The 11,153-nt window shown below is 53.7% G+C and overlaps 1 long non-coding RNA gene across 1 annotated transcript; it reads right to left on the bottom strand.

Moving 5' to 3' along the window:
• Positions 1-1,283: 1,283 nt before the first annotated feature.
• On the bottom strand, positions 1,284-5,664 carry LOC311512873. Its single transcript, XR_014709585.1, has 2 exons — positions 4,866-5,664; positions 1,284-1,898 (listed from the first exon to the last, which is right to left on the bottom strand). It is a non-coding gene; the product is annotated as an uncharacterized lncRNA (long non-coding RNA).
• Positions 5,665-11,153: the final 5,489 nt, after the last annotated feature.

The raw sequence follows: 11,153 nt of genomic DNA on the forward strand, positions 1-11,153 counted from the left end.
CACACGCACTCACATGCTCACACACACCACAGACCCAAATGCACTCACACCCACACACACTCACTCACAAACACACCCCATAGATCCAAACGCACTCCCCCGTGCACACGCACACGCTCACGAACACACACCACAGACCCAAACACACTCACACCCACACACACTCACTCACTCACAAACACACCCCACAGATCCAAACGCACTCCCCCCGTACACACACACACGCTCACGAACACACACCACAGACCCAAATGCACTCACACCCACACACACTCACTCACAAACACACCCCATAGATCCAAACACACTCCCCCCGTACACACGCACACGCTCACGAACACACACCACAGACCCAAACGCACTCACACACACCACACGCACACACTCACACATGCTCACAAACACCTGTCCCATGGCCTCTGAGCTGGGCTATTTACTCTGTGGGGAGCAGGTGCCAGCTACTTCCCTGAGCACCACCATCCCCCTGGGCCAGCGACGCTCATCAGGAGATGGGGGGGGACGCCACCTGTCTTGGGAGTCCGGGATTTGTGCTAGGAAAGTGCAGGGCTCTGGGCGTGGCAGACACCCTCCTCCCCAGCAGCTCCTGAGAGTTCAGCACGTCAACACTGGGATGCAGCCCTGCCATGCTGAAGAGTAAACCCTCCCACTGCACAGCCAGCAAGGAGCGTGTCCCTGCAGCAGTGCCCCCGTGGACAGAAAGAGCTGTGGGCATCTAGTGTTGTGAGCTTCCTCAGAGCAGTGCCCCCCGTGAGCATGGGCTGTCTAGTGTTGGGGACGTCTTCACGTGGCACCTGTTCGTTCCAGCTAAGATCCCAGCAGCGTGACCTTCCTCACCTCAGCAGGCCAGCCAGGGCTGTAAGCTTCAGCACGGCAGTGCCCTGTGTTAGGCCCAGCTAGGATTCCACCTCGGTGCCCCTTGCAGGTATGACGTGGCTTCTTGGTGTTGCAAACTTCCTCGTGGCAGTGCCACGCCCCTACCCCATTTGTTCCACTCTCCCCTGCGTAGGCTGTCGGAGAACGCCAGCCCCATGGCCTGGCTGCTGGCGGGGATCCCCCGGCAAGGCTGGATTGTGGGAAGGAGGTTTGTGGTGGGGGAAAGGGGGGTATTAGCCCAGAGCTCAGCGAGCTGACAGTGGCAGGTATCCATCATGTGACTGGGCTAAGAAAACAGCTCCCCGTTTCCAGGGACACCAGCGCAAACACTGAAGGAGATACAGATGGCGGAGGCGGAGATGGAGAGACAGAAAGACTGACACATGCAGGAAGAGCATTTGCCCTTTACTTCTAGGAACTCCTGGGCCAGATCCACCCCGGATGTAGCCGCAGGGGCCTGCATCCTACCAGCACCGATCTACTGATGGCAGTAGGATCACTCCGGACTGACACCAGTCTGAGCGAGAGGGGAATGACCCAGTGCCTTGCCCCTGTATCCCTCCCCCACCTCCCACTGAGCGCATCTGGAGTTCCTTGTTCAACAGAGGCCAGGTGGGGCAGGACGCACCAGGCCATGCAAAGTGCCAGTCACCAGGGCTGCTGCCCCCTCAGCGCCCACTCATGGGCGAACAACCCCACACTTGCCCCACTGTGTCCCCTGCACAGATCGTGGGACCCTGAGGAGGTGAGAAGCAGGGCGGGGTCTTGCCTGATCTTTCATGGGGCTTTAACGTGGATGCGTATGGAGAGGGCTCCTCTCCTCACACCCTGCCGGCAGGGCGGCCTTGTTCCACGGGCAGAGCAGAGTGTCTCAACGCACGTTCGCCCCGCTGCCCAAGGGCCTCTTGCTCAGCAGGCAAGGGACGGGGACGGAGCAAGCAGCCAGCAGCTGCTACAAGACGGAGGAAAAACCCTGGCCACGCCCCTGCCCACGGCTGCGGCTCCTGTGCAAAGAGAGAAAAATCAGAATAAAAGGAGAGAGAAATCAATCATTCCTCACCTGGGGAGAGGGATTTTCCAGCCCGCTGGCCGTACAGATAGGAGGTAATTTAGTGGTGCTGAGGATGACCCCCTGCTCTCTTCCCAGGGGCCAAAGAACTAGACCAGCAGCACCAGTAGGGACCCAAGCGAGACAGAAAGAAGGGACTGGGAGCCAGGACTCCTGGGTTCTATTCCCGTCTCCTCTCCGACGGCCTGGCCTCTGTGCCCCGGTTTCCCCACCTATACGAAGGGGGCGCTGTTTCCCCTCAGCCCACCAGCGAGTGATGAATCAGCTGCGCCGTTTGCAAAGCGCTGGCGTGCGGGCCCGTGATGCAGCGTCCCGAATGCTGCCTTCCAGGGCTGCCCAGCCCCCGGGCTGAGTCCAGCAGCTGCGGTGAAGACCACCATGTGCTATCTCTTCCCTCCAGAGAGAGGCGCTGCAGCGCAGGGCTCGTGGGCCCGGGAGGCCAAACACACCACACTGGGGGAGGTTTAGATTGGATATTAGGAAAAACTTTTTCACTATGAGGGTGGTGAAACACTGGAATGCGTTACCTAGGGAGGTGGTAGAATCTCCTTCCTTAGAGGTTTTTAAGGTCAGGCTTGACAAAGCCCTGGCTGGGATGATTTAACTGGGAATTGGTCCTGCTTCGAGCAGGGGGTTGGACTAGATGACCTTCTGGGGTCCCTTCCAACCCTGATATTCTATGATTCTATGATTCTATGGAGGTTGCCCGTCGGTGGTAGACGGGCCGAAGGGTCTGCTACTGCTGTGCCCTCCCCGGGAGAGGCGTGGATTTTGGAGCCAAGGGCGAGGGGGGTCTTTGTCACCTGCCTGCTGCCTCCAGATGTGGCTTTGTTACAGATTAGTACCCGTGGGCACTGGAACAGCGAAAGAGCACAGCAGCGCACTCCCTGCAGAGGTCAGGGCTCTGTAGTGAGAGCTAATAACTCCCTATTTCCTCTCCGCCCTTCCCCAGCGGCTCTCGGCTCCTGCACACACCCAGAGAGACACACACAATTATCTCATTGCAGCAGGAGGTCACCACCGGGATCAGACCCCAAGCTGCGGGTTTCCTATTCAAGAGCTCAACTCGCCGAGCTCCCAGAGCCGTGGGGTGCCCACAGGCTGGGGCCGGACTGCTAGTGTTTAACCTAGATTCCCTTTTGTCCTTCCCCTGTTAAGCCGGAGAGTGCCCCGGGCCCCCCCTTTCACAGCTGAGGACCTGTGCTGGGCACGCAGGCAAGAGCGTTGTAGGGGGGAGTCCTCTGCCTGGCTCTGCCACCAGCGGGGTCTGAACAAATCCACCAGGGCTGGAAGAAGCAAAGAGCAGACACCAAGGCAGCAAAGCGAGGGATGGGCAGGGAATCACCGCAGGATGGAGCAGCCAGCGTGGCATCCTGCTTCCCATCAGCTGCCGGATTTTGGAACTGAGACGACGGATGCTCCAGTGCTTAATGTCGTCTAGTGGTTAGAACAGGGCGGGTGGTCTGGACTCCTGGGTTCTATTCCCAGCTCTGGGTGGAGAGTAGGGTCTAGTGGTTAGAGCAGGTGGGCTAGGAGCCAGGACTCCTGGGTTCTATTCTCAGCTCTGGGAGAGGGGAGTGTTGTCTAACGGTTAGAGCATGGGGGCTGGGAGCCAGGACTTGAGTTCTAGTCCCACCTCAGGGAAGGGAGTGTCCTCTAGTGGTTAGAGCTGAGTATTGTGAGTCAGGACTCCTGGGCCCTAGGCCTGACTGTGTCTGACCTGCTCTTATCAACAAGTCTGCACTCTGCGGAGGTGTAGTGAGGCTGCTGGTCTGTCCGCACACTCAGCGAGATATCGCTCTGCCCAAGTTACCTGCGGCTGCCATCCCAGGCGGGGCTGGCAAAGGGCCCACAGGGCAGGGAGGGATGCAGCATGGCAGCAGAGGGAACACTGCAGCAGCACTCAGGTTATTCACGCTGTCCAAAGCAAAGTGGGCCGGGTTGGGAGAGGCGCAACGCCCCAGCCATGGCTCTGGGATTTAAAGGCTGGTTCTTTCACTACGAATGGGCCCAGGGAAGCAGGTCACATTGCAAGGTTGTCCTCAGCCAGAGTTTCCTTCCTCGTTCTGCCTCTAATCGGAGCTGTGTCCACCCTGAGCGACCTGCCTCGCTGTACGAGATGATGCACAGCCACCCAGCCCACCCCCAGGGAAGGAAGCACTCGGGATGGGGGCAGGACAGCAGTTCATGCACGCTGCCCCTAGGTTTCTGCTGGATTATGCCTGCCCGGCTGGCTGGCCCAGAGGCTGGCTCAGAGGAGAATGGCTTTTCCCACCAGGTACGTGGAGGCAGTGTGGCACCTTTGAATAGCCCGTGGGACTAGAAATCCAGACTCCTGGGCTCTATTCCAGGACTCTGCAGCGGAACTGAATAGCTCACAGGACCAAGAGTCAGGACTCCTGGGTCCAGGCCTTCGCTCTGCTGCTGCATTTGGTCCTGTTGTGTACACTCTGTGCTTCATTTCCCTAGCTGCAAACGGCTTCCTCCACGAATCACAGGGGTGGGGCTTCGGCGGTCAAGAGTCTTCATTAATATTTGTAATTAAAGTGCTTTAAGATGCTTGGATGGAAAGGGGTACAGAATAACGACACTTAGCATGGCTAGAAGGCGTTTTTCACCTATAGGGTCTCAAAGCACTTTACATGGGAAATCAAGTATCATTATCCCCAATAATACAGATCCAGACTAACACGGCTACCCCTCTGATATTATTATCCCCAATGTTACAGATGGGGAAACTGAGGCACAGGGAGGGGAAGTGATTTGGCCAAGCTCACCCAGCAGGCCAGTGGCAGAACCAGAACAGAAGCCAGGTCTGCTTATCCCTAGCCACTGGGCCATGCTGCCTTTTCTAGCACATTCATCATGAATCATCCATTACTCATTTCCTGTTTGGACTCACCTGCTAACAGCTGACAGAGTTGTTATCTCTTGCTTAACCCCATCCGTGAATCATTCTTGGCCCATTGCTTGCTGCTGGGTGGTTCACTGCCAGGAAAACAGCTGTTCAAAATCCAAGCTCTGTGGTCACATGAGATTATTTCTGCTCCCTGATTGGACGAGTGAGCTCTTTGAATCAGGTGTCTGTTGCAAATACTCCTGGGTACAAGTTCAAAATTCCCTCTCCTTAAAACTCACAGTGGCCAGGCCTGTTCCTGCTGGTTACTGATTGCCAGGGGTGGTAGCAGCGAGTGAGTGCTGTGAAAGGCGAATGCCGATTTTGATTGGAGTGACTATTTGGGGAAGAGGTACTCCAGTGTTTGGTCAGCTCTAATTTCCAGGGGCTCAAAATGGGGATAAAGATGAAGATTAGATGCCTCAAATAGAAAATTGGGGCCAGGACTGTCTCTCACCATATGTCTGTACAGTGCCTGGCACAATGCATGCCTGATCTCCATCGGAACGCTAGTAGCTACCCTAACGCAAAGGATAAATAATAACAATAGTGGGTGATAGTGGAAGAAAGACGCAGGAGGAGAGATGGGGAACAAGATGAAGGAGCAAGGATCCAGGGAGCACTGGGAAACAAAAGTTAGCAGGTTGCAGAGTGAGCAGGAAGCCGGTGGGGAGGGCTTAGGGCTTAGACCAAAGAGAATATGGTAGGAGGGGGACTGAGAAGATAAACAAGGCCAGGCAGTGAAATTGACGAGAGACCAAGCAAGTAATCCAGCTCCTAGTGAATGATACATCTAAAATTACAGAAATAGTAAGTAATAGCAAGGAAATGCGTTAGAGTATCTTTTGTTTTAGCTTGTGAATTTTCCTTATGCTAAGAGGAAGGTTTATTCCTGTTTTTTGTCACTTTAAAGTTTTGCCTAGAGGGGAATCCTCTGTGTTTTAAATCCTATTACCCTGTAAAATTACCTTCCCTCCTGATTTTACAGAGGTGCTTCTTTTACTTTTTTCTTTATAATAAAGTTCTGTTTTTAAGACTCTGATTGGTTTTTAGTGTCCTAAAAACCTAAGGGTCTGCTCTGTGCCCACCTTGTTTATTCTGAAGCCTCCCCAGGAAAGGGGGAGAAAGGGCTTGGGGGGATATTTTAGGGAAACAGGAACTCCAAGTGGTCCTTTTCCTAAATTTTTGTCTAACTCACTTGGTGGTGGTAGCAATACCGTTCCAAGGACAAGGAAAAATTTGTGCCTTGGGGAAGATTTTAACCTAAGCTGGTAGAAATAAGCTTAGGGGGACTTTCATGCGGGTCCCCACATCTGTACCCTAGAGTTCAGAGTGGGGAGGGAACCCTGACGTGGGGGGAGTGTAAGTCAGGAAAGAGCAAATAAACAGCACGCTCTGGTGTGTCCCATGTCCCCTGCTTTATGGTGACACTCACGGGCTGCCACGGACACCGCCGTCCTCCCGGCTCCTCTCTTTTGCTTTGATAAATGAACTCCGAGGCTGGGGTTATATATCAGCCCGATCTACGGGGTCTCAGGTATGCAAGTCCGCGAAGAACATGATTTATCAAGGCCAGTGCTGGAGCCACTCTCACCATCTCTCTTTCTGGGGGTTTCTTGCTTGTACTGATTGCTCTGGCTTTTTCCAAGGGTTATGGAAACCAAATTCCATAGAAATGGATCTAACCGAGACGGCTCCAGCTCCATGGGCAACTCCACATGCAGAGACACAGATCTTGATGGTATGTCTCCAGGATGTGTGATTGCAGCATGTGTAGACATACCTGCACTAGCTTTGATCTAGCTAGCTTGAGTAACAACAGCAGGGAAGGAACAAGAGCATGGGTGGTGTTGGCACAGGCTAGACCCTTGAGTATGTACCCAGGATCCTGGGCAAGTGGGGATAGGGTGTCCCCCTCCTGCAACTTCATGGCTATTGTTACTCAAGCTAGCATGGATCTAGCTAGTTGCTAGCAGTAGGGGGTTTATGACACATGGATAAGCAGTTCTGATTCCATCCATAAAGGACACAGAATCATAGATGCTAGGGGTCAAAGAAAACTTGTGCAGTGGGCTAAATCCTGTGGCTGAGTGAACCCGTGAAGACACAAAATGAATTGATCTGAACCTTCACCCGAAATATGAACCACACCCAAATGGAACATTTTCCATCCAGGAATGATGCCCTGCACTTCTTGGGTGTGTCGGGTGCCTCATGTACCACATGCTGGGTGATAATATGAGAGGACCCCAGGTTTCTAAATGTAAACTGGCTCTTTGTTAAGATGATGTGACTGCAGCTGGCATTCCAGTCCTGTGCACACAGACTGACTTTCTGGTGCCTCCTCCACACTCTTCCCTCCTGCAACCTGTGCTCCTTCCTCCAAGTTCCACACAGCTCACTACATCTCGGACTAGAAAGAGAATGACCACGTTGCTTATGGAAAGGCTGCGCTTGGTTGTGTTTCCAACCCAACTAGTTGTGACAAAGCTCTGAATTCTTGAGTGGGTCTTCAAAGTGAGCCAAACTTCGACCAGGCTGGGGCTTTGCCATCACTCACAAATATCAAAGATGGGGATCCTGACGCTCAGATCCACAATTTGATCCAAGCTTTTCTGGATCTGGCCCGAAAACTTTCATAGAGTTTGGTGTGTTTGGATCTGGCATCTTCATTGGGGCCCATTACAGAGGAAGGCCCAAGCCTCAAAGTTCTGATCCAGAATCAGATCAGAACCTAAACTTCCCTAGAGGCGGGGCAGCATTCTGAACTGGGGCTCTGGTATGGCCTCGCTCTCACAAATCCTGTACATTTACACAGCGCTTTCCCTCCAAATCATGGCAAAAAGCTCACTCCATCCACTGTGATGGAACATGACACAGGCTCTGAGCTGGCAACACTCTGCTGTTCTTAGAAGGGGAAGTAAAGAATAACTTCTCTGATTGAAACTGCAGGGGGAGTTTTAGGTAGCTGGAGAGTAATTATCCCTGTTGGAATTGGGCCAGGATACTATCACGTCTACTCCTCCGAAAAGTGCCAGGGGACATTTAATGATTGCAAGCAGGCAGGGCTTCCGCTGTACGCCTCATCGTGCTACCCCTGGGCACCATGCTGATTAAGTATTGACCTTGGGACTTGGGAGGGACAGGGCACCACCTACTCAGCTACAAACACTGCATCTGAGTTTTCTTTTGAGGTCTCCCCTCCAAGCCCTGATCAGACCCAGCCATGTTTCCTTTCTTAGGAAACCAACACGATGAGCCAAGATGCTGTGATTTACTCAGCTGGGCTCTCGGCTTCCTCCTGGGTGCATGCCCCACTGAGCTGCCTTGGCTTTCATTCCACTGTTGAATGTGTCTTCTTGCCATTAGAAAAGGAGGACTTGTGGCACCTTAGAGACTAACCAATTTATTTGAGCATGAGCTTTCGTAAGCTACAGCTCGCTTCATCGGATGCATAAAGTGGAAAATACAGTGAGATTTATATACACACAGACCATGAAAAAATGGGTTTTTATCACTTCAAAAGGTTTTCTCTTCCCCCCACCCTACTCTCCTGCTGGTAAAACCTTTTGTAGTGATAAACACCCATTTTTTCATGGTTTGTGTGTATACAAACATCTTCTGTATTTTCCACAGTATGCATCCGATGAAGTGGGCTGTAGCTCACGAAAGCTTATGCTCTAATAAATTGGTTAGTCTCTAAGGTGCCACAAGTCCTCCTTTTCTTTTTGCAAATACAGACTAACACGGCTGTTACTCTGAAACCTGTCTTCTTGCCATTAGAAAGTTTCTCCAGATACCTCATCTAAACTTGCCCTTTGACTCTTAGACTCGTATTCCCCCAGCCTCCCTGCTTCCCCAGCCAGCAAGGGATCAGCGACCTGGAGAATTTACAACAGACTGGAGAAAACCAAGCTTTCCTTAGTCAGGAGAGGCCACAGCTGAAATACATCGTCCTCCCCAGTCATCTCGACCGGGTGGAAATTGAGGGCTCTGGATTTGAAAATGAGCTGAAAGCTCAGCCCTGTGAATGAGGGGAGAATCCCTCTGGGAAGGCAGGCAGTCAAACTGATTCATACCCATGCGAAGGGTCTGCTCCGTAAGCACTAAGAAGGGGACCATCGATTGCCTGCATGTTTCCTTGGGGGGGCTTCTGTCTCTTGCATTCTTCCTAGGTTGCTTGTGTGTCCATCCAAAATCCTTTGTCCACCACCACCAAAGGGGCCGAGAGGTTCCTCGCACATCTCTGTCTCCAGTGCACGAGTGAGCATGACAGGTGGCTTTTGCAGAAAGGTTCCTTTGTAATAGTCTTGTCTCTCTGGGTGGGAGCACGTGTGTGTGTGTGGGGGGAAGCTGCTTGGGCACAGGGACTGAAATCTCTCAAGAGAGGGTGCCCCCGACAGGGCACAGCGGACGTCCATTGGGAGAGCACAGGCCTGTCACCCTAGGGGAGTCTGACTCTCCAGGGCAGGAATCCATTGATGGGGAAAACCCAGGACTAGGGGAACATGGAGACCTGATATCCTGTTCCACATAGAGCTGGGTGGCTCTGCCAGGACAGGGTTGAGATGGATGGGGAGAAGACTGGGACTGAGTGCAACTGGAAGCCAGTCCAGGAAAGGGTGACCTTCCCGGGGCAGGGGCCCGTTGCTGGATCAGCCTGGGGGGCAAAGCCCAGGGACACCCATTCCTCTGTGCATCCACGCAGACCTCGTCCTGCAAAGGAGCTTTACCGCTGTGAGAAGGATGCGAGTAGGGGGGTGCCGTACCCTGGAGGGGGAGGAAGGGCATGTAGACAAACCCAGGGAACGCAGGCCAGCAATTCAGAGCCGACGTTTCCCGACGATTCAGAGGACAAATCTCGTTTCCTGCTGCCTCTTTGTAGGTGGCTCATGCGGGTGTGCAGAGGCAGCTGCTCCTGCTCTCCAGCTTCAGCTGGCAGGAACTCATCAGTCCCCAGCCTCTCAGTGCCGCCACGCCTGGCCCCGGGTCCTACTCCACCTGCGGAACAGGGCGCGCCTGGCTTTGCCTCAAGTGCTGCCGGAGGGGCCGGGGAGGAGCAGAGACCCACGCAGCCGGGGTGAGAGATACTGGAGTGACATCCACCCCCTGGGAATGCAGGCCAGGTCAGAGCTGTCAGGGCAGCAGCTGCCAGGCGGATAACAACCCCCACCCCTCGGATCGTGTTACAGCCGTTTCCCCTACCACACACGGCAAATGGGTGTCTTCACGGGTGCAGAGATGAGCCCCTGCAGCAGGCGCAAGAGAGAATAGCATGAACCCCTGAGTTCATCACCCCGCCAAGCGCTCCCCTGTCAGCCCACGCGGGCTCTGCTGTCCTGCGGGTTAGCGATAGGCTCACACCAACCCTCGAGCCCCCCGGGCGTCCGCCTGCAGCGGCCAGCCCCGGTCCACTGAACGCACACAGGATTCCCGGCTCCTCTGCCCCCAGAGAGTGCATCTCTGCTGACCTGGGACCGCTTAGCTTGCAGCTCGGCTTAGCACGCACCCCCTAGATTTGTGTCGAGCAAAAACAAGAGAAATTTATTTCACAAAGACAAATTCCAGTGAGCACACGTAGGAAGAAGTATTGCAAGGTGTTGGTTACCTGTAAAGGGAAAGCGTATCACCCCTTCTAGAGCCTAGACTTCACTAACCAGCCATTTTCCTGTCTAGTGAAGCCTGTCTCACCCCAAGTCTTTCTCCCAGCATTTAACAGCCAGGCTGGCTGTGACCCCTCTGTTCACAAGACATACATGCTGGCAGTCTGTCTCCCAGGCAAAGGAGACCAGGCACCCCGTGTGCCTGGAGACGTATTCCAACCACCCACTGTTGTCACTTGCAAACGGAACGCCCCTCCTGCCCCCCGCTGGTTGTTTTTTCCTATAGGCTTCTTGTTGATGTTGCAAACGTTGATTAGCTGGTGGCTCTGAAGGCAAATAGACTCACCTTGCCGGACAATACACAATGGGGAGCCAAGGAAATAAGCGTCTCCTACCCCCTAGTTATCACCTTCTGGTGCCCTGTTGTAACGTACAGATCTTAAGAACATATCAATCAGTCTAGATCCGTAACTCCTTAAATGTCGTAACACCTGTATCGCGCCGTGATTAGGACGACCCGTGCCTTCCTGGCTGTTGGAGAGACCTCGCCTGCCACCCTTTGGCACACTCTTACAGGGGATCCCTGTAAACCCCTCTGCACCCCTTATGCCCTCTGCCAATTGGCATTAAGGGCTCTGTGGGTCACCCCCCACCTACCCAACCCTCCATATCCCTGAAGAACATGCACACA

The sequence above is a fragment of the Lepidochelys olivacea genome (genome assembly GCF_965140295.1).
Source record: "Lepidochelys olivacea isolate rLepOli2 genome assembly, chromosome: 25".
Taxonomy (NCBI): Eukaryota; Metazoa; Chordata; order Testudines; family Cheloniidae; genus Lepidochelys; species Lepidochelys olivacea.